At 31.1% G+C, this 25,504-nt stretch overlaps 1 pseudogene; it reads left to right on the top strand.

The window, feature by feature from the left end:
- Positions 1 to 488: 488 nt before the first annotated feature.
- LOC149563569 (NAC domain-containing protein 71-like) lies at positions 489 to 25,460 on the top strand (annotated as a pseudogene).
- The last annotated feature ends 44 nt before the right edge of the window (positions 25,461 to 25,504 follow it).

The following is a 25,504-nucleotide window of genomic DNA, read 5'->3' as shown; positions in this document are numbered from 1 at the left end:
TATGAATTCTGAAAATAACATTTTATTAGCAGCAGTTCATTTCCACTTTGCATATTATTGTAGTTCCTTTCTTGTTTATGTTGTATGATACCAATTCCATGCATGAAACACAACAAACAAATAAACGTTTGATTTTCGGAGTTATAAGGGGTTTTAAGAAGTTGAATGCAAACTGTTTGACATAATTCCTTTCAGCAATTTGGTTTAGTTTTTTGGGACATCCAGGGGTGCCCATTACAACTACAAATATCTATAAGAGATGAGTGTATAGGAGCTAGTAATTGGGTTACCTCAAATTTCTTGTACTTGTATATTTGTTAAGGTTGTGCACTTGAAAAACATCACAGTGATCATTTTCCATCAAGTAGATCCACACATGCTAAAGAGACACTGGAGTTGATACATAGTGATTCTATGTCATTCCTCACTCCATCATTATTGGGTGCTCGATATGTAATTACCTTCATTTATGACTTCTCTAGTCATAGATGGGTGTACTTGTTGAAGTACAAGTATGATGTCTTTGAATCATTTTGAATTTTTAATACATTTGTGGAGAAGAAGTATAGTTCTTTTGTCAAGCTTATATACACTTACAATGGAAGGGAATATGTGAATTAGTCTTTCAAATATTTTTTCACCGAGCATGGTTTGCAACATCGTTTCAAACATTATGGGAGATGCTCAACTATATGATATAGTATTAAGATATGAGTCCTTTTTTTAAGCTAAGGCTATCAATTGTGCCAACTATATTTAGAATCAAATCACTCACAAGGCATTGCACCATTTGACTCCTGAGGAGGCTTGGACTCATGTCAAGCCTGATGTTTCTACATTTTGTATTTTCTATAGTGAGGTTTTGGAATTTATTTCATATGTATAGTAGAAAGGCATTAAGAGGAAGAGTCAATTACTTATATTTGTTGGCTAGTATGTGGATGTAAAGGCATACAAGTTGTTTGAAACTTATTCTATAGAAGTCTTATTTCAGTGAGATTTTTTGTTTTATGAGTATTATCCTCTAATTAAGCTTCAACCACTAGCTTCTCCTTCACTACTCTTATCTACAAAATTCTTTATCCTTTGAAGAAGATTTTGATGATAATCCACCTTCCTCTCCTCCTCTTGATGTTCCATGAGTACCCAAGTGGGCTCATGATACTATTGATGTAGCTACACCTATGGTAGGAGATCCTATAGATTATTGTTGCACTTATATTTAGAAATCTAGCATTTGACTTTTCTAGTCATGCCATTTTAGATGATCCATAAATTTTTTCATAGGTGATAGTCTTGACACTCAGACTAGTACAAGGCTATGGATGAGGAGTACTGTTCTTTAATGAAGAAACACACTTGGGATCTTTGTCTTCTTTTGAAGGGAAGAAAGATGATTTGGTAAAGGTGGGTGTACTATACCAAGTATTATGTAGATGGTTCTATTCATAGGAATAAGGTATGTCTTGTTGCAAATGCCTCTTCACAGGTGAAGTGAATTGATTACTCTAAGACCCTTTCTCCTATCACCAAGATGAATTCTATTTTCCTTGTACTCTCTTATAGCTTCTAAAGGATGGATAACATTTTAGATGGATCCAAATAGTGCCTTTTTGCATGGAGATCTACATAAGGGCATCTATATGGAGCATCCTCAAGGTTTTGTGTAGGATAGTTCTATGATGTGCAAATTCTAGAGGTCCTGATATGGTCTTGAAAAATCACCTTAGGCTTGGTAGGAGAAGATGGATTCCTTGTTTCTTGCAAATCACTTAACATAGTATCATTTTGATCCTATAGTGTACATTCAACATCATAGGGTTGAACTATTCATACTTGTGCTATATGTTGATGATCTCATTATTTTGGGTAGCTCACCATCTATGATTTAGAGCATTCAATGAGATTTGAGAGATAAATTTAATATCATAGACCTTGGATTTCAGCACTTTTCTTTGGGCCTAGAGGTTGTTTAGTCTTGGGATGGGATAGCCATATTCCAATAGAAGTATGCTCTTGATATGCTTCAAAGATTCAACATGCTTGATTGAAAGCCTTCTCCCACACCTTTCTAGTTGGCTATTCTTTTATCTACCACTTTTTCTACTCCTACAATGGATTACACTTTATATAGATAGCTTGTAGGTAGTTTGCTATACCTGACACACACACACATCCTAATCTTTACTTTACAATTGGCCCTGTCTATTGATTCTCACATGATCCTCATGAGAGTCATTGGTAACCTACCAAATATACTTTTAAGTACATTCAATGTACTACATGTTATGGAATTCAATATAAATTAGAGCATCCTCACATTGTTGGTTATACAAACTTAGATTAGGCTAGTGATATTGATGATCATAAGTCTACTTCTGGTTTTGTTTTTTTGTCTTGGTTCTAGTTCTATCACATGGTCTTAAAATAAAAAGAATGCACATGCATTATCATCTATAGAGGTAGAATACAAAGCAATTTCACTAGCTAGTTAGGAGGTTTTATGGATTTGAGAATTGATAATAGAGTTTGGATTTCCCCCCTATAGTTCCACCTTTCTTTGGTTTGACAATCAGAGTGCTATACACTTTTTTGCAACCCATTTGAGCATCACCAAGTACATGGAGCTTCATATGCACTTTATCAAGCATTTTATTTAGGATGGATTTCTTAGCTGCAAGTATATTCCCACTACTGAGCAGGTTGCATATATCTTCTCTAAACATTTTGCATCCATGTGGTATCTTCAACTATGTTCTATTCTTTTGGTTAAGGAATTTGTCCTTTGGGGGTCTCAATGATGTGTTCTTCCTTCTTTATTTTTTTTTTAGCATTTTTCTATTTCTTTTTGGACTAAGATTTTTGCCACATTGTTTTCCCTATTTCTCTATTTATTACAGTTTTTGTTTTGTGCTAGGTGCCTCATTAGGCCATGTTGTTGGGACCCATTTATGCTTTCAGCATTTTAGTTTCCTTTCTTTTTCATGCATTATTTATAGCTCCATTGTTGCTCATCTTAAGTGAGGGTATCATAGGAAAGGGTTAATTTCATTTTATTTTATTAAATTACCTTTACTCCCTTCTTAAGATTTACCTTTATGCACATAAATTCCCATATAATAATTAAATATCATTTACCTTCTAGTGTTTCTCTTTTAGGTCTTACAATCTCCTTCTATAAGGATTGATCAATTTTATATTTCTATTCATTTTTTTAGTCTAATAATGTATTCATGCATATTTTTAGAGCCAAACCCTTGACTTCTCTTATCTTTTTCTTCTCTTTGATAGGTTTTTGTATGCAAATGTTCCACTAGATCTATGGGTTATTTTCTCATCAAATATTTTACTTTTTTATTGAATGAAAGCCCTCATTTGGAGTCAATGTCCCACCTAACAGAGATATAAAGCTATAATTATTTTTAACTAGTAGATGTTAATGGTATTATTCATAGGAAAGCCTACATGAACATGTACCAACAAGCAATAGAAATAAAGTATGTAATCAACTAGAGAATAAGAGATAATAAGACCAAGGAGATTACAACCCAATAGTCATAGTATATAAAGTTATAAAGAATAGCACAAATTTTTAAAGTATTGATTGTTGTTTTATGATTACCATGAAAAAATATAGCATAAAAAGTTATTGGTTTGATAAGAAACAAATATATTAAAGTTTTATTACAGGAGATCACTAGAGAACAATTCATGACATCGTTGGTAATAAATTTACATTATCAGAGCCCCCCCTATCCAAATAAAAAGGATAGATGTAATTGTGCCTTTTTTTCTCAAGGTGGACTAATTAGAAATAGATTATAGAGATTTTTTAGCGAAATTGATATGATCATTTAGATCCATTTAACAAAGGAAACTTCTTTCAAAAAGTAGAATGCATCCACATCACAAAGGAAGAAATAAAAATTTTCTTTACAAATAAAATGAGACCTAATTTTTTTATAAATAAAATTATAGAGTAACCATTTGATACTAGCACCATATAAAAATAAAATCCCTTACTTTTTGTTTATAGGATAACATTTTGTATAAATTCACAATGATAAGTAGAGTGAAGAGTAATTTTAAACAAACCTAATAGGAGGGTTAGAGTCATTATCTATATACATAGTAGAAGGAACATATAGTACCCAAATCCTAATCAAAGAGAGAACTATATTTATTCAAGACATACTCAAAGTCCCACATGGTCACTATACAAAGTTATAGGTAGCACCCATTTTAGGATAATAAATATCTATAATAATAGTATCAAACAATGATTTAAAAAATACATATCCACTATTAAGATTTGCAAAAATGACCCATTCCAAAGAGAAAAAAACATCTTCAACATTTTATATAAAGGGATGTATCAAAGGGGATTAACAAACATGATACGTGCACATTTATGCACAAACAAAAATGGGTAATTTTATTCTATCATTTTTCTGTAAAAATGAAGCTCTAGGATGACATACTAATAGATATGTTGAATAAATTTCCAGCAACACACTCTTCTATTATTTACCAAAAGCATAAAATCATCCTTTTGTAATGGCATACACAAATATGAAAACCCTATCTCTCATTTCATCACAATCAACAAGCATAGATCTATAGAAGAATAAAGTCAATTGAGAAAATGAAAATTTTCATTTTTTTATGGTTTGATCCATATCCTTCTGGAACAAAATCCAAAGACTCAAAAATTATGAATTCATTAGGGTCGATATGGTTTATCATTTAATATTTTAAATAAGTGTTTTTTACTTACAATACGTACAAGTAAAATATGTTACATTAAGTACTAAATTAGATAAGTGTATTATTTATATTAGAATTGTATAATATTATTACTATTATTAATGATTCATTTTAATTGAAAATATTATTATAATTAAAGAAAAATTGATTTTCAATTAAATTTACTAGATTTTAAATTTAGAATATATTTACTCTATTATATGTATCCATCTATTTTACTTATATTTTTTCCAAAATATAAGTATCATAGTATATTTTAATAGTTAAATATATATTTAAAGGTTTTAATAATAGTTTATATGTTTAATTTTATAAAATTATTCTTTATTCTAATAATAATTATATTATAACCTATATAATATATAATGAAATGATTTAAGAATATATTATATAAGTTTTTTTTAAAAATCTTATTTAATTCAATAATAGTTATAGAAAAAATATATAATATATCAACCACTGTTAAGATATGTATGGTTGAAATAACATGTTCTTTTTGTGATCCATGTAGAAAAATATTAGTCATTTACATTGCATTCTGAATAAAGTCATGAGTTCTTAAAATTAAGTTTTATGGATTTAACCATTTCATTTATCATGATAGATAATTTATTTCATATAAAAAATTATAAAACCTTTAAAATATAAATATTCCATATCATAATAATATTCACCCTACATGTATTTCAAGATTTTTAATTTAAAAGAAACATCAAATTTAACCCTAAACAAAGTCTAACTTTTATAGAGCTCATAACTTATCTCAGTTCTATGTTTTAATAATATTATGTTTAGTATTAAAAATTAATTTTTTTATGAACATCCCTATGTCATTTTTATTATTTAATGTAATTTTACTAATTATAAAAATTTCTTCTAAATATTCTTTGGAGTGTGTGGCAGATAGGATAGTACTATCGATTACATATATTATTTTTTTCTACAATGGATATGAACAGATAAACTTGGTGTTTTCTTTTTTGAGTGCAAAGAGGGTATTTGTTTTCTTCAAAAGTTTATAGATAGATTTTGAGGAGTTTGAGTGTAGATAGGGGTGATTTTGAGTTATTTTATAAGTAGATATTAGTGGAGAGGGTATTATGGTAAGTATTAATGTTTTATTTTTTTTAAGAACTTGCCTATGTCATTTCAACCAATTATTGTAATTTTACTAACTATAAAAAGTTTATAATTTTAAAGAGAAGAAATAAAATTAATAAAAAGTTCTTCTAAATATTCTTAATAGGAGTGTGTGGTAGATTGGATAGTACTATGCATTATACAGATTATTTTCTTCTGTGATTGATATGTACATATAGATGTGGTATTTTATTTTGAGTGCATAGAGGGTTTTAATTTTCTTCAAAAGTTTATAGATAGATTTTGAGTAGTTTGAGTGCAAATAGGGGTCATTTTGAGTTACTTTATAGCTTGATATTAATGGAGAGGATATTTAAGAAAGCTAACTTATAATGATGTATTGATAGGAAAACAATTAATTAGTGAGTAATTAAATTTATATAAAAAGGTGAAAAAAATTTATTTATATGTAAAAAAATCATAAATCATTCATCTAGTCATTTGTTAGGGTGACTAAATATTAGTGACCAATTAGTCATTTATTTGATCATTTATTTTGTAATTTGTCTTTGTATAACCTTGTTATTTCACCCAAGGAGCAACTTATTCATTTATTTAGTCACTTATACTTAAAAATTGAAAAACATTACTACAATTTGATTCCTTTTAGTCACATCACCGAAATATTTAGTTGTGTGACTAAAGGTTTTATTAATGTAGTAATTTATTTTCCAAAATTCTACTGTTAAATTAGTACAAGTATAAGTAAAATTCAACATTAATATAATATTTGGAAGAAACATGCAGTTCAAGAAAAAGGGGTCATAACTCGTATAAGGCCATAAAATGAAAGAATTAAATGAGATAGTATATAGGAAGTGTGAAATAAAAATATAGTAATGGATGACACACTATTTAGGGTACAATATAAAGGGTTTATCTAGTGTGGTAGCCCAATTTCAAAAATGACAAGCTTACAAACAATGATTTCCATCCTTAATGTATGATTAGATGCCACGTGATAAATAAATAATGCTTAACCAAGGGAAAAGTATATCCTTTAATGAAATAAGAGATATTGATATGATACATGCTTCCCTTCCAAATGTAGGAACAATGGAAGAGGGGAATTATTATACCACACACAAAGTGGGCCATTTAAGAAATGATCTCTCAATGAATAGACCATGAATTTTATGCATTTCACAACAACATAGTAGGTGTTGGGACTGAAAATCTAAGCCCTGATTTTGAGTACCATTGAAAAATCAAGCCCTATAAATTCCTTTTGATGCACGTGTACACAGCGTTCCATTTTATGCCTAAGATGTGTTCAATGTTTCTAACACCTTCTATTCAATATGTCCACTCATCCTACAATGATAAATTGCCATTCTAAGCCATTCTGTGAAGTCTCGTTTTGAACAATTTCCAAATTTGCATTTTTCCCTAAGTGTCAAATAGCAACAAGAGGCTCTATTTGCAACAGAATATCTTGCACCCAGTGATATTTTATGACTCACTACTTTGGGAGTGTTTAGTGTCCATATTTGAGAGCCTATGTTTCAAATTTCAAGTCATTTTGAATTCATTTGACTAAGTTTTGAATCCCTCAAAGTTGGTCAATTATTGATGTCATGCTGATGTAAATTATTTTGAATTTTGGGAAGCCCTATTTGACTTGTTATAACTTTGACCCAATCGACCAAAATAGGAAAATTACTTTTGCACTACATTCTAAAGGTTAGAGACTCGCTACATTTCAAATTTGAGCTTATGGTGAATCGGTTTGATTAGTTTTCAAATGCAATTTATAAAGTTTTATTGGTGTCAGCACATGCAAATTTGTTGGTACAGCTATTCCTGATGTTATAACTTGAAATTTGTGATAGGTGAAATCAAATGACTTATACCACTATTTTCTCCTCTAAAAATACTTTAAGTCTACCAGTTTGCAAGTTTTGACGAATCCATTTGCACACTTTCCTAGGTCCATTCCATTTGCCAAAAAATGCTTTCTAATAGTGTTTCCAATCTGCAATTCCTAGTAGCCCACTTTGACCGCTTGCCATTTGTGTCCTATTATTCATCATGATCCCAAATTGGGTATTTATAATATCCTCATGATATGAACCAATGTCCTAGTTTTCATTTTCCCAAATGTCAATTTGCCTAGTTTTCAAAGGCAAATCTGAACATGTTTTCTGGTTTTCTAGCTTGTTTTCTTGCAAGTAGTTCTAAAAGGGCAACTTCAAAATTCAATATCTTTTGATTGAGAATTCTTCATGAGATGAGATTTGATAGGGTAAGAGATTTCTGAACAAAGAATCAATGTGTTTGATTTTAGAGATCGGTTAGAGGTTCAGATCAAATTTTAAAGCCAGTCAAACGACCTCCTAGCACAAAGTTGACTAGTTTACAGATTAATCATAAATGAGTTTTAATGATAGAGTAGTACTTGAATTTGTTTCCAATCAGTATCAAATGATGAATGGATCAGTTTAAATGATCAGGTGTTTGAAAACAAAAATAAAATTAGCCAAACTCACTTTGCGGCGGGGCTAAATTCATCAAATTTGCGAAAGCTAATAAGGATTTAAGATGTATTGAAAAGAATGATCATAATGATTCTAATTATTATAAACTCTCAATATATGAAACAAGTATTATGAGACTGAGCGGATCCATACAAATGCGAGCCTTGGGAGTTGCCTGGTAAATCTTGTATATGAAGGAGAGGCTTAAAGTTGTATTTCTTTAGCCCTACTAATGGATGTTACACCAAGGGGAATAGGTTAGTTTGGCCCATAGAAGTAAGCTACTGGACTACCATAGGAAGAGATCAAACTATCTCTGCATATTTTAGTCTACGGGCAATTAAGAAGACTAAGATTTTCTACATAAAGTATGGAGGAAAAACCAGTTGGAGGATGCATGAGTATATCCTTGAACATGATGATTCAAAGCCCTTGTAGGATTCATTTGTTCTGTGTAAAGTTTTCCAAAAGGTTACACCCAAAAGTGATGAAGGGTCTACGAGTGAAGCTATTAGTATAGAGGTTGGACCAAGGTCATCTTTGGGTGTGGAAAGTTATCCTCTTACTACATAGCCTATGGATGTCCTCAATCCCAATTTTGATTACAATTCTCATCAAGAGAAGACTCTAGTGGAGGATATGTTAGATTGTGGTGACTAATTAGGAAAATACTGTACATACTTCATAAATTCAAGATTTTGGGCTGACATGTAATTATTAATTATAACCCTAAAGCAGTTAAAATACTTATATAAAAGGGCTTAGGGTTAGGGATTTTTTCATAAGGTGTGATGCAAAATTGGTTCTTGCGGCAGTATTGAGCTGTAAGGGATTACAGATTGTAATTACGTTGTAATTATTGGATAATAAAAATATTGGACTTGCTATTTGGTGGACATAGCCCAAGGATTGGGTGAACCATGTTAAATCTTGGTGCTTTGTGTTCTTTTCTATGTGATCTATTATTTTATTTTATTGGTTATATTTGGATGTAATTGTTATTTCTATCTGTGGTTTAATCTTAACAAGTGGTATTAGAGCCTAGTTGTTTTTTAGTTATCCTCTATAAGAAAGTTTCACAGTTGAGTGGGAGTCTCATGGTTGAGTGGGAGCAATGGAAAATGAGGGTAAGCTGAGGGTTAATAGGTTTAATGGGCAAAAATTCCAGTTATGGAAGATGCAAATGGAAGACTATCTATATCAAAAGGATTTATCGAAGCTGTTGGAAGGCAAAGCCAAGAATCAAGGATCTATGTCAAATGATGAATGAGATCTTTTGGTCAGAAAGGCACTTGGAAGCATTCGATTATGCCTAGCACCATCAGTGGCATTTAATATTACAAAATTAAAGATGACAGAAGAATTGATGAAAGCCCTAGCAACATGTATGAAAAGCCCTCTACTTCAAACTAGGTATTTCTCATGAAGCAATTATTTACTATGAAAATGGCAGAAGGTGGATCTATCATAGATCATTTAAATGAGTTTAATACTATTACTAGTTAGTTATCTTCTATGGGTGTCAATTTTGAAGAAGAAATTGGGCTCTCTTGATTTTGTGTTCTTTTCCTGATAGTTGGAATGGCTTGGTAATGGTTGTGATTAATTCTGTTCCTAGATCTATTACACTAAAATATGATGATGTGATCAGTGTTATTTTGAGTAAGGAAACTCATAGGAAAACCTCAAGTGGATCCACATTAGGAAGTTCTTTCACTGCACAAAGTAGGGGAAAAATGACTGAGAGAGGAAGTAATTATGGAAATCATGGGAAATCAAGAGGAAAGTCAAAGGGGAGGAGGTCTCAATCGAGAGGATCAAACGACTGTTGGTACTATGGGAAACTAGGGCACAAAAAGAAAGATTGTTGCTATTGAAATAAAAATGAAGGAGATAAATCAGATGGAGACAAGGAGGCAAATGTGGTAAGTAACAAATCTGAAGAGGATGCTTTGCTTCTATCTTTAGAAAGTGTTGATGATTCCTAGATTGTAGATTCTAGTGCTACATTTCATGCTACATCTCATAGAGGTTATTTCATTGATTATGTCCAAGGGGATTTTGAGCTTGTTTATTTGGGGGATAATGAACCCTATCAGACTTTTCGAAAGGGAAAATTAAGATTAAGTTGTAGAATGGGAATCATTGGCTACTACATGAGGTAAGACATGTTCCAAAGCTAAGCAAGAATCTAATTTCAGTAGGGCAACTCGGTGATGAGGGTTGTATAGTTACTTTTAATGATAAAAATTGGAAGGTTTCAAAAGGTTCCCTTGTAGTAGCAAAAGGTGTGAAAGTAGGAACCGTATATCTTTGTACAGGTCATATTGTTCCTTCTACTTTAATTATTTTAAAGAAAAATGAATGTTCAAGAACAATTGCTACAGTTGAGTAGGGAGAACAAATAGTTGTAGTAGATTCTGATACAGCACTGTGGCACAACAGACTTGGGCACATGAGTGAGAAAGGTATGAAAGTAATTCATTCAAAGAAAGTTTTACCAAGTTTGAAATGTGTTAATATGGATTTCTATGAAAGTTGTGTGTATGGAAAACAAAAGAGAGTGAATTTTGCAAAGATTGGGAAGGAAAATAAAAGGGACAAATTAGAGTTTGTTTATACTGATGTATGGGGACCGGCTCAGGTATCTTCCCTTGGTGGCTCTCATTATGTTGTTACATTTATTGATGACACAACTAGTAAAGTATGGGTTTATTTCCTTAGACAAAAATCTGATGTATTTCAAACTTTTAAGAAATGGAAATGCTTGGTTGAAAATGACACTGAAAAAAATTAAAATGTCTTAGATCTGATAATTGTGGTGAGTATTGTAGTCATGAATTTGATGATTATTTCTCCACTAATGGTATTCATAGACAAAAAATTGTTCCAAGGATTCCACAGGAAAATGGAGTGGTTGAACGCATGAACAAGACTATAATGGAACGTGCAAGGAGCATGAAGTTGTATGTTGGATTTCCCTTACACATGTGGGTGGAGGCTATCAATACTACTATATATTTGATTAATAGAGGTCCCTCTACTCCTTTGGGCTATAGTATTTCAGAGGAGGCATGGACTAGTAAGAGGGTGAGTTATTCTTTTCTCCAAACCTTCAGTTGTGAAGCATTTGCTCACATAGATTCTGAAAATAGAACCAAGCAAGAAGTTAAGTCAAAGAAATGTGTATTTTTTGGATATGGAGTTAATGAGTTTGGTTATAGGCTTTGGGATTTTGAAAATCATAAAATTGTAAGAAGCAGGGATGTCATATTCAATGAGAAAGTGTTGTACAAAGATCTATTGCAGCAACATGATAAGAAAGAAGATGATTATGTAGTGCTGGATGATACTCAAAAAGATGATGTTCCAGCCATTCCTCATGATGTGCAACAACTGCAACAACAAACACCACACACACCTATGAATGTTAGACAGTCAACAAGGCAAATTAGACCTCCACAAAGATTTTCTCCCTCTTTGTATTCTATTTTACTTACTGATACCAGTGAACCTAAAAGTTATGATGAAGCTATGTAGGTGGATACCAAGATTCAGTGAGAGTCTGCAATGAAAGATGAAATGGACTCTTTGCTAAAGAATAAGATATGGGATTTGTGCAAGTTGATTGCAGGTAAAAAGGCTTTATAGAATAAGTAGGTTTATAGCTTAAAAGAAGAGGATGGAGGTAAGAAAAGATTTAAAGCTAGGTTAGTTGTAAAAGGATTTTCACAGAAAAAGGGAATTGATTTTGATGAGATATTTTCTCCTGTTGTTAAAATGACTTCTATTCGTACAATTTTAAGTCTAGTGGCTACTGGAGATTTGCATTTAGAGTAGCTAGATGTTAAAATAGCCTTTCTTCATGGTGATTTAGATGAAGAGATATATATGACTCAGCCACAAGGATTTGTGGTCAAAGATAAGGAGAACTTAGTGTGCAAATTGAAGAAAAGTTTATATGGCTTGAAGCAAGCACCTCGAGAGTGCTATCTAAAATTTGACAATTTTATGTGTGAGCATGGTTATAGTAGGTTTCATTCAGATCATTATGTCTACTTTAAGAGGTTGGATGATGATAGCTACATTATTTTATGTTTATATGTTCATGATATGCTTGTAGCTGGGTCTAACATGAATCATATTAAGGGGATAAAAAGACAATTAGCACATACATTTGCTATGAAGGATTTGGGGGCAGCAAAACAAATCCTTGGTATGAAGATTTGCAGAGATAGGAAACACATAACATTGATGCTATCTCAAGCTGATTATGTTGAGAAGGTGTTGCAACGTTTCTCTATGCAGAATGCTAAAGTTGTCAACACACCTTTACCTAGTCATTTGAAGTTGAATAAGGAGATGTGTCCCAAGACACAGGAAGAGGAGGATAAGATTTTGAAGGTACCCTATGCTTCAACTATAGGAAGCTTGATGTAAGCTATGGTATGTACTAGGCCAGATATTGCACATGTAGTGGGAGTTGTTAGCAGGTATATAAGTCATCCAAGAATTGAGCATTGGAATGTAGTCAAATGGATTCTTAGATATTTGAGAGGAACAACCAATAAGTGTTTACACTTTGGGGGCTCTACTACTGATTTACAGGGCTATGTTGACTCAAATTTGGTAGGGGATATTGATACCAGGAAGAGTACTATATGTTACATCTTTATTGTTGGTGGGGCAGCCATGAGCTAGGTTTCTAGCTTACAAAAGGTTAATGCTTTATCCACTATAGAGACAGAGTATGTAGCTGCTATAGAGGCAGCCAAGGAGATGATATGGCTTCAATTCTTGTTGTAAGAATTGGGACATCCTCAGAAGGATAATTATTTGTTCATAGATAGTTAGAGTGCCATTCATCTTGTAAAGAATTTAGCTCTACATTCAAAGACCAAACACATACAGTTGTGGTACCGTTTCATTTGGTTAGTTTTGGAGGATAGATAGTTAAAGCTAGAGAAGGTCCATACTAATGATAATCTAGCAGATATGTTGACAAAGGTAGTAACAAGGGAGAAGCTGAACTTCTCTTTAGCTTTGGTTGGCCTTCTATACTAAATATGAATAAAAGAATAGTAGAGACAAAAGTGATTTGATCTAGTGGGAGCCCCATGTGGTAGTGGTATTGCTATAGGATCAGTCTCCAAGTGGGAGATTGTTGTTTAGTGTGGAGCCTGATTAGTCCTAAAGAGGGAGATTGTTAGATTGTGGTGATTAATTAGGAAAGTACTATACATAGTTCATAAATTCTTTGGATTTTAGGGCATCACCTTGAAAAAAAAATTGGGCCCTATTTAATCGTGATTTTGGGCTGACATGTAATTAATAATTATAACCCTAAAGCGGTTAAAATACTTATATAAAAGGGCTTAGGGTTAGGGATTGTTTCATAAGGTGTGATACGAAATTGGTTCTTGCAGCAATATTGAGCTATAAGGGATTACTGATTGTAATTAGGTTGTAATCACTAGATTATAAAAATATTGGACTTGTTGTTTGGCGGACATAGCCTAGAGATTGGGTGAACCACATTAAATCTTGGTGCCTTGTGTTATTTTCTGTGTGATCTATTATTTTATGTTATTGGTTATATTTGCATGTAATTGTTATTTCTGTCCATGGTTTAATCCTAATAGGATACTCACAAATGCTAAGAAGATTCACAACCCCTGATGATGAGATACGAATGTTCTTGATGATCTTATACCAAATACTGAAGAAAATTTATTAGGAGAAGCATTATTCACAATGAAGTAAAGGAATTTGGAGGCATGTTGAGCTTGAATTGTTGAGCTTAACATGGTTTACAGGATGCAAAGAAGGGTGTTTTGTTCATTGACTTTCCTCCTATGCTACAACTTTTGCTAAAGCACTTTGAATATGATTTCATGTGGGATACAATGGTTAAGATAAATGATCATTATGACTTCCCTCTACAACTTAATCTTGATACAAAAAATTGGAAGTACCTATCTCTGGATGTAGGTAGAAGTGTGTGGAATTTGTACACACTTCATAGTGTTCTAAGGGGTGCATGGTGGTCATTACTATGCATATATCAGACCTACACTCTCAGACTAGTGGTTTAAGTTTGATGATGAGCGTATATGAAGACAAACTCATAGAAAACCCACAAGCACCAAAAAAAGGGGGAGGCTCAGCGCTAAGCAAGAAGAGGCAACGACTAAGAAAGGAATTCGCATAAAATATATGCACAAGTTGAACATGATGGAATGAAGATAGCTTTGAGGCCCTATTTTGAACTTACAAATGTTGTTTGTATAGGCAATTTAGAACTTTTTCGCAGGGTTGTGGATAAGTATTCGAAAACATCAATCCTAATAGAACACGTAATTTGATTGTTCAATTGTACCACAATGTGATAAGAACTAGACTTTGCAATATTAGTATCTCATACTCTCAAATTTATCTTGTTGATGTTGCTGCCAAGTTGAGGCTGAACTTAGACACTCCTGTAGAAAATGCCAAGAGCATTGTTTCAAAAGAAATTCATGATGGTGCTATTGATGCAACCAATGACCATGCTAATGGATGGATACTCTCTAAAGAGACTGGTGATATCTACTCCTCAAATGAGCGTCAATTTTCCTTTAATTCATGAATAGATTTTCGTCTCAACATGCACAATGAAGCTGTTAAGGCTTTGCGCTTCCCTCCAAATACACATAAAGAGGAGAAAGAGAGTGTTGAAAAGTGCAGAGAAAGACAAAAATAGGATCAAGAACTTGCAATTGATATGTTGGAGATTAATGATCAACTTCATGTTGAGGCTATGGTAGAAAGTGCTCATAATGTAAATGCTTGGAAGGAATTTGTAAAAGGAGCCGCAGGTCAGAGATTGAAATCGCAAGGAAGTAGGAGGAAAACAATAAAACATTTATCCCACATGCATGGTGTGGTAGATTTCTTCACCTTTAAATACAAGATTCTTCAATAATATAGTGTCCACAAAACAATGACTTTTAGAAGCCTAGACATGCATGCATGGGACCCGTGGTTGGCTGACAAACCTCGAAATTCAAGCATTGATGGAAATTTTTAACCAAAAAGCATCTACTAATGTCAAAGATCAAATGCTAAGATGATGACACATGGCCAAATCAAACAATGGGTGCTTGCCTGCATTATGAAGTTGCTAGGATGATAAATAATGTAGGAAAGCACCTAGGTGCCATGTGGCAGCGGGTCTAGGCTGGTGGTGAGATAGCAGATCTTGTCACTAGCACGAGGTGGACCTAAGAGAAAATAGAAGAGTGACACGTGGCATTTGTTGAGCGAACTTGAGACTAACAAGTGGCAGTGACAAGATCAATAGAAGCTCTAACAATCATATGCATCAGATTGTGCCATGTGGTGAAATGGACTATTGGCACATTCTTGCATTATGAAGATGTAAGGTAGATAAGTAAAGCATCTAAGCACCTACACGCCATGTGGCAGGTGTGTCCAAATGGTTGCGTACCTGACTAGACAATGGGCAAGCTAATCAGGCACTGCCACATGGGAACTTGATTAAACCAAGTGATGAGCCCAAATATTGCCTTTATTTAATGATAGTTTTTAAAACACTTTGTTGATACTCTATTTTATCTTTGTCAAAATATTTGTGGACCTACATTTACCAGAACCTATGATAAACCTATGGGTAGATACTATGCCATCTTTTGCCAGTATTATATATATTATGTAGTATTTCATAAAATTATCAAAATGTCTATTGTTATATTTGAATTTAATTTGATAAATGGTTATTTGCAAACATGTCTCTACATAATAACTAACCTATTAGCAATGAAGCTGAAAGATGATTGGAAGAATTCAAAGATGAGCAACAATAGCATTTAAGGAGAAAAGAATGCCAAGGTGTAGCCATGGTGGAGGAAAGTTGTAATGGTTCCAAAGGACATGGTAATGAGTATGGAGGAGCTGTGAAGACTTATTGCCTTCTCTATATTTATTCCTATGGTGAGCGGATGTTCAAATTTTATTATTCCCACCTTAAACCGTTATCTCTTCTTCGTGCCTTGAGTTGTTATTTTCCTTCTTTCTCTCCTGCAGATTTATAGCTAGGTTATTTACTTTTCTATTATGGAATAAGTATCGATCTCCTACATATAAGAATTGGCCCAAGTGTGTTAGTTTAGCTAGTTAGAAGAAATAGTTTATGAGAACAAACTGTTAGCTTTTACATCGAGTTGTGTCTTTATAGGTCTGTGTTATGTAATGAATTTTTTAAATGTAATGAATTAAGTTTTTGGCTTCTATCCTATGTTATTAGTTTAGTTGAAGCCAACCAAGGGAACCCACTTGGAAGGTGGATTATATTAGGATAGAATAGATTTATTTCAAAGCATTCTTAGTGTTGTAAGTAGAAGTTGTAAGTTCCTTCCTGTAGCATTGCACTTTGTGAACATTCCTGTAGAATATGTGAGAACAACTATATTGTATGAACTGAGTTGGAATATTTGTTAGCCTTTCATTGTATTTCCAGTATTCATAGAGTTAAGTGTGTTACTTTCCTACATCAATAGTGTAAGTTCTTTTCCTTGCATTTTACTTTCCTGCAGCATAAGCTTAGTGACTCATTAAAGGCCTAGTGCACATATTATGCCGACCATTTCAAGTATATGTCCCTGGGTTGACAAGATTAAATGCACCTCATAGTTCAAAAAATAGTCCTCACGTTGAATATATTATTCCTAAACATGGCCCAGAGCATGCAAACTATGATACACCTATTGTGAGGCAAACCACCAAGTTTGACCCGAGTTTGAAGGGTGGGAAAACTTGAAAATGATAAAAAGAAATAATATTTTTAAATCATTTTTCAAAAAAATGCAAGTACATATTTTAAAGTTAAATTTGATATATCCTATAGTTTAGACTTTAGGATATTTTAAATTTTTGAAAATTTAAAATGTAAACCAGAGCCTTTCGCAAGGTGGTATGTTTTTCAAACTAAGATTTTGGGAGTTTTTGAGAGGCAAATATAGGCATATTATATATCCCCAGAACTGGGAGAAGGCAAACTTTTCAATTGTTGAATTTTCTTTTACACATGAAGTCATTGCCTCATGTTTTAGGCTAAAATGTAAAATTTGGGGCCTTCTCACTGAAATGGGAAAAAATTGAAAATGTAGCTACAAGCTTTGTAAAACATGGTAAAAATGTAGTAAAAGTCAATTTGGTCACCTTCATTCAATTTAAATTCATATTTTTACCAACATTTTATGAGGCTTTCATATTTTTGGCAAACATAATGGTTTTCATCATTAAATAGGAGATATTTCAAATTTGTTGCAAGAAAGTGATGAAAACTAAATTAGATCATATGGGTAGAAAGATGAAAGAGGCTTCAAAACTACAAGGGATGGAATTTCAAGTGGACAGATGTCATCTTTAGATTAGATTGGGAATTTATCCTCTTCTATATCTTTCTTTCTTTCATCCATTGTAATGGTTCCAATTTTCACTGTGAAACTGGTTGGTTCCAATTTTTTCACTATGCGACCATTGTTGGTTGGAAAATTTCAGCCTTTCTGTGAGACCACTTTGTTGGATCCAGAACTATGATTCTAGCTTCATTCTTCAGCATATTTTCTCTTGTATGAAAGTAGTATGAAAGATAATACAGAATGTTCAAATCTATTAGGCATTTTTCATATTTTTATTTCATGCATCTAAATGTATAGTTTCAAAGAAATGAATACAAATGAGCAAGAATTTCATTAGTTTCATTCTGATCCTCATCTCCTATCTTAGTAATCTATAGTCTTATGTGGTTTAAGGGCAAAAAATTGAGACTCATTTGCATCCCTTTAAGGTTGTATGTCAGATATATTTTTTTGTTGGAATAAAGGACCAAGTAAATGTTTGATATGTTTGATAGGGTTGTTGGTTATTTGAGAAGGATATTTAATGAGAATGAGGTCTTTATGAACACTAACGTTTGATTCAGAAAGTGATAGGATAGATCTAATGTCTGGGTACATATGAAATATATTCTTGATATCACAGATGTATGTATTGAATTCGTGAAATTGCCCAATAGATAAGGCACTGATCTATTATAGGATCACTTATTTCTACTGCTGCATATTTGAGGTTTTTCTGAAATCAATATCATTAATCAAATTTCTTTCCCTTGCATGCTGAAGAGCTAAAAAGGATGCCCTCACTCAGCTTGTGAATTTTATAGATTTACATTCAGCTATCATAGATCTATGTTATTACATAAGTCAATAGGAGATTAAGGGTTTTATCTACTTTAATAGATTAAGGAATATGTTTTAGCACTGGTACCATATTAATTGAATCTGAGGTCCACCTGCCTAGATTTTGCAAAGCATGAAGTAGAAGAAGGGTCTAGCCTTATAGTTGGCATAGTGTCTGAAAAGACGTGTTGAGGATGGGAGTTGGCTACCCCTAGATGTGTCCTTTTCTCATCGAGGTAATTTGAAACCTGTAGCATTTCAAAATAGAAATGGTAGGTATCTTAATACTATCTTGAAAATGTAAGATTAAAATATAACTCATTTGACAAGATATGTGTATTAAATTGTAATCAATGAGTTGTTCAAATATATTTTGTAAAGCATAAAATTTATTAGTAGATTCATCGTGATATCAATGATACATGCAAAATCTAAGATTCTAAAGATTTTGTATATGTATCATTTTGTGTTTAGGCTAAATAAGTGTCTTAGCATGAAGAAGTTTAGAAAAAATGATGTCTTGATTAAATGTAGACATATATAAAGGATAATATTTTGACAAGGAATTAGAAGCAAAACAATATGATTCAAAATGTTTCTCACTATTGTCAATAAATTATTTGTACATACCCTAAATGATTTTTTAAAGTATGAATTAAAATGTTTAGAGAGTTGGGGAGAATGAATGAAATACCATGTTCTATGGAATATCCAATGTCATTCAGAATATTTTATTCACCCATAAGAGATGACCTAGGCTAATAAACAAATAAACGGTAATTTTTAGATACATTATAGGAACTATATTTAGTTCACAAATAAGTATTAATTATATCATTAGTAAGTATTAAGTCTATCATCAATAAGTGTTAAGTCTATGTTCAATAGGAAGTGTTACAACATTTAATCCACTAAGCATGAACAAAGTCTACACAAAGTTATGTAGCAAGCATATAATTTTTTTGAACATCAAGGCACATAATCTTATATGTAACAATTCCACTAAATGGGAAAAGAGATTTGTACATATCAAGGAAAGGATTTGGTGAGATTCATTGGTAAATGTAAATTATTTTATCATGATTCCAAGGAAAAATGAAGGGTAATGAAGTAAAAGAAAGGAAAAGAAAGAAAAAAGGGTGATTCTAGATTTTTGATATAGATCAAGAGTAAATTATAAAATATTATTAAACCTTAATTATATCAAGGGCTGAAAAAGGAAAAATATTCTTATTTAATGACTTGCAAGGAATAGGTTAGTATTGTTGCTATAATGAATATTCTTGCTAATGATGTTGTTTTCTATTGTGAAGCTACATAGAGAAGGATGCACTAGAAGATTGAGAAGGTAGTTCTATTCTAGATCATAGATTCAAGAAGCATAAGAAATGATTTGATACATCAGTCACTATAGGTGATAAATCATTAAGATGAAAAAGGATCTAAACAAGCAATGCAATTTTCTAATACACATATTAGTTTTGCTGCTATTTTCTTTTCAATGTAGAAGTTAAATTCTTTCATAGGGTAGACTTAATAATTTGATTGTAAATCTCTTAATAGAGTTCACACATTTTAATTATGTTATAAAATATTTTAGAAATATATATCTTTACTGATCTTATTGTATTACTCCTAATAGATTAAGTCACAAGAAGTGACACAATATTTTAGCCCTAAAAAGACAACCTTTTGTTGTAGTAGTGAACGATTTTTGGGTATCATCCCCAACACATTTTTTCCTCTAAGCAAGGGTTTTTGCATGACCAATTCACTATGTTGTGTGTTTTGATGATTTATTTAGGTTTACATGCATATGTAAAAGTATATTAGGCATATTTACTTTTTCTCATTATCAAAATAATGTATGTACATGTTTATGGAGTGGATTAAATTATAAAGAGCTAATCAGATTTGAGAGGATATCAAAGTTCTAGAGGATACTAATTTAGTAAACATCTAAAGGAGAACTTTTAGATATATAATAGGAACCATATTAAGTTCACTAATAAGTATTAATTCTATCATCAAAAGGAAGTGTTCGTATTATGTTGTTATAGATAAACATAACTTTGCAATGAAGAGTTGAAGGAACAACATGCATGACATGTAACCATGAGAGTGCTAGAAGAAGGTAATAGATAAGAGGTGTGTACATGACCTTAATAGGTGTAGGTAAAATATCAAGGCCTAGCTATATAGGAAAAAAGATAGCACCAAGATATTTATCGGTAACATGATAAATGTCATGAATATGAAAATGATCAAATTTGATAATTAAAAGATAAGCCTTGATTTTATAAAATATGTTATTGCCACTAAAATTGAATATTGAACTAGTATCAAGTATGTTGTTAGGAATATGATTTATATTTATAACAATATACATCATAAGGGTATCATGTTGGTGTTGAACCTCTTTAAAATGTAAATCCTCTTGAGTAAACATAATTTTAGTTCAGACATGCATAGCATGGATGGATCGAAACAAGGAATTGTTGTTTTGTTGACTAGGTGGTAGAGTGTGAAGCATAGTTTTCTAATATTAGAAGAAAATTAGTTTGTACCTATTAAGTATTATTCCTTGGGAAATTATATTCCTTTATATACTCTAAAAGGATCATTTTTTTTCTTTTCTTAGGTGTAATTCTCTTTTTGTGTATTTAAAATGAACCTTGTTGATTATATGCTTTGACCATTTTTTCAAGTGTAGTAAAAGTTTAAGAGGAAAAACCTTTAAAAAAATTCTAGAATTATTAATTTTTTGAGATGGATTCAATTGATTACAACCACTAATACTCATTACATTTTTACTAGCTATTCTAGCTTTAGCTCACATTTTTTTTATCGAAGTCATGATTCTCTATTGGTTCATCACTAAAAGGGAGAGTGTGAAGCTAATTATGAATAATATGAATCTCTTTGTGCAAGATATCCATTGAAGATGGATGTGTGATATCATTTAATGCTTCATCTTCAAAATGATTATCAAATGAGCATAAGGTGCTATTAGTATAACCAATTTATTATCCTTTTGTTTTTCTTAAGTATCTTCATAAAGCAATATACTTTAGGATAAGGATCACCATAATAAATGAATATTTTATCTTTAGGAGAAATTTCAGCTAAAATATCATATTTTTGTTTCAAGGGTGAATTATGAGGAAGTGAATAATCAACATCCTTATCCATTGGTTCATCCCAAACAAACGAATCAACACATAGAGTAATATCTCTAAAAGATTCATATTTATATTTCATTAAAACTTAATCCTTATGAGTGAGAAAATAAGAAAGAAAGTGTGGTAAAGGATTTGTCTCTTGAATGTCTTTGTGGAAGAGATACATTAATTTAGAAGAAGGATCAACATTATCCTTCAAGATCTCAGTCTTTGAAGGGAGATTCTTGAATGGAATATTCATGAACTTTTTTTTTGATAAAATGTTCTAATCGATGGTATTTTTCTTAGAATGGATAATGGTATGATATTTAAGGAAATTAATCCATCATCATATGAATAGAATGAAACATTGAAAAATTCTTGAAAAAACTAGCAAATGATGATAACAACCCCATGTACTTTTTGTTTGTATTTTTTATTTATTGAAATAAGTATAGCTTTAACTTTAATGAATTTAAGTAGACCATACATACAAAGTAGAGAGAGAGAGAGAGAGAGAGAGAGAGAGAGAGAGAGAGAGAGAGAGAGAGAGAGAGAGAGAGAGAGAGAGAGAGAGAGAGAGGTTATTTATAGTATACAATTTATTGTAAAAGAGATTTTGTGTCCCTTCAAGACCTATTTAATCCTTAACAAAAAAAATTACTTGGTATATGTTAGCCAAACTAGGTGGAATATTACAATATAAATGTTAGCACCATAATATGTGTTCTCTATAGTAATTTATTATATTACATCACACATTTATCAATTGTGTCAATGATAGTTGTAACCCTAGCTCATCACATTGGCTATAATAAAAGGCTCATTTTAACATTGTGCCAAAGCAATTTATGATTAATTGAAGCATCTTCATATCACGTTAGTCTTACTTTTTATTTAGGTTCATGTTACACTATTAGAATTATCATAATTCATTATCATTTAAACATGTTTAATGCATTAAGGTACAAACAAAGTACCATAAAAAGTGTTTGAAATATTAAAATTAAAATATAATAGCTTAATAAATATATTAACAATATATTTAGGGTAACTTATTAATAATTTATTATTGCACAAACAAAAAAGAGAAACAAATTAGAGTTAAACTTTTTGGGATAAAAATAAAATAGTGCTCATTATAAAGTGTCATAAATAGTGGAGAATAAATTACATTTAATAGAGATACTAAAAGTCACCACTTGATAATACCAAAGAGTAATATGATATCTAATAGGAAAGAATCTTCTATTTAGTTTTAGAATTACAAGACTGAGTATTGGATTTATTTAATTACGCATTTAGAAAAGTAGCCAAATCTAAATGGGTTCATTTTATCCTAGTCCATATCACAATAAAACACTAGAAACTTCCTAATGAATGAAAAATGTGGACAATTTTAAAAACAAAAATTTTATTTCGGCTATAATACATACGTTAGATATTTTAGGGTTATTACTCACATATTAATTATCAAGAAAATATTTAAAATAGTGAGTCATTATCCAAATCTAAATGTGTTCATTTTATGGTAGTCCATATCATAATAAAACATTATAAACTTCCTAATGAAAGAAAAATGTGGAAAATCTTAAAAACAACAATTTTGTTTTAATTATAATACATATGTTTAAAATAGTAATTCATTATCCAAATCTAAACGGTTTCATTTTATGGTAGTCCATATCACAATAAAACACTAGAAACTTCTTAATGAATGAAATTGTGGAGAATTTTAAACATAATAATTTTATCTTGACTTTAATACATACATTTGATATCTCAAGGTGATTACTCACAAATTAATTATAATGACAATTTTTAAAATAGTGATTCATTATTTTCAATAACTTTACAATTTATTGAATACCTACTATTTAAATTTCACTTTCAGTAAGATAGTGCACTAGGAAGAAATGATTAATAAAACAATTGTATCAATGGAAATTCAAAGAAACACTCAAAACTAGTGATATAAAAGGGTATATAGAATTTAATTCGTAACATAGACTAAAGTCGTGTTTGTAAAGAAAACATATTATAGGAAAGAAGGTTTCAAGGTGATAACTAAACATTATGTAAAAGGACTTAAAATTTCACACTACTGAGGTAGCCATTGAAAAATATAGGTAGATAAAAAAATGTGTTAAGACAAATTTATGTAATTTAGAAAAAAAATCAATACACTTTTATGAAATTATATAAGGGTTTCATAGAGGTTCAAGTGCCTATCCATACTATATTTTTCACACTTGATTGATATAAATTAATTTTATTTCTTACTTGTGCTTAGTAGGAGGTCACCATATTCAAATGTGTATTCTAATACTAGAATATTAATAAGAAATAAATTTCTCATAAGAAATTTACCTTGTAAATTATCAAAAAATGTTTATAAACAATATATATCATCAAATAAATCTATAAAATAAAAATATTAAGTAATTACAAATTTTTACCAAAAAATCTAAATATATGATAAAAGTAAACATTTTTTAACATTAATATAATTTTATATATATCATATTATAAAATAACATAATTTTTAAAATAAAATTATAATAACCTACTAACATAATTGTCTATGATTTAAAGCAGTATATTTTAAATGTTTATTCATATTAATAAATAATTTAATAACTCTTTTTATTTTATATTTTACAAATATAACCTTTACTTGATATTTTAGTCATCTTTAGACACTATTAGAATGTCTTAGTACTTATAAAGCTTGCCTTTTGGAGATATTTTAACCAACTTTAGACCTTTGGCTTATTATTAATTTAAATGCTTATAATCCATAGTATTCTGAAACGGGTTTGATGTTACAATACATGGAAACATGCATTTGCAACTGGTCATGCCGGTTATCCATTCTTAGTTGTTTGTCAAATTCACACGGATAGTTCATCTGTAAACACAAAATAAAATAAAATAGAGTAAACACAAAATAAAATAAAATAGATACAAATACTAAAGCTATACTTTAAAGCAACGTTTACAATATTTAACAGTTTGAGAGAAATATGTCTTATAGACTCGTCTTCAGATTACAAAGTCGCCATACTTTTAACAAGGGGACCACTTAAGAGATGCTATTGCATACTTGCTGAAATCTTCACGGATGCTCTCTACACATTGCAAAACATCCGTCAGTTTATTCCGATTTGCTCAAAGAATCCACGCAAAATAATTGCCACCATAGATGACAGTTCGAATACGGCAAACTATAACATATGCTCACTTAACCTTGTCAAAAAGTTTTTGATAATGCGTCGTAGTTTTAGCTGTAATTCGACATTAGGGTTTACACGTAATAAGACATGTGTAATCAATAACTGTTTTCTACATCTAGATATCTATCTGTATAGCACTAAATAGATATGAAAAATATACCATTTATGATTATCAAAAATAAACATTTTGTTTTTGTGGATGTAATCTTTGATACATCAAATAATAGCTGGAAAACATACAACCTCTTGACGGACTTAAGATTACACAAATGTTGGCTTGTGAACATTTGAAGCTGCATCGAATAAGATAATAATTAGCGATCAACGCAGGAAATACTTAATTTGATTCGCGGAGTAGAACAGCTGGCAAATTCCTGTCCATGCCGCATTCGAAAAGATTCGCGTCATTTCAAACTTATTAATCTACAGATAACCTGAAGTCATCTTCAAAAAATATAAAATTGATTGTTACCCACTAAACA

Source organism: Cupressus sempervirens, chromosome 4 (genome assembly GCF_028749045.1).
Source record: "Cupressus sempervirens isolate cs-2001-9-10 chromosome 4, ASM2874904v1, whole genome shotgun sequence".
Taxonomy (NCBI): Eukaryota; Viridiplantae; Streptophyta; class Pinopsida; order Cupressales; family Cupressaceae; genus Cupressus; species Cupressus sempervirens.
This window is presented reverse-complemented; position numbering and strand designations above follow the sequence as displayed.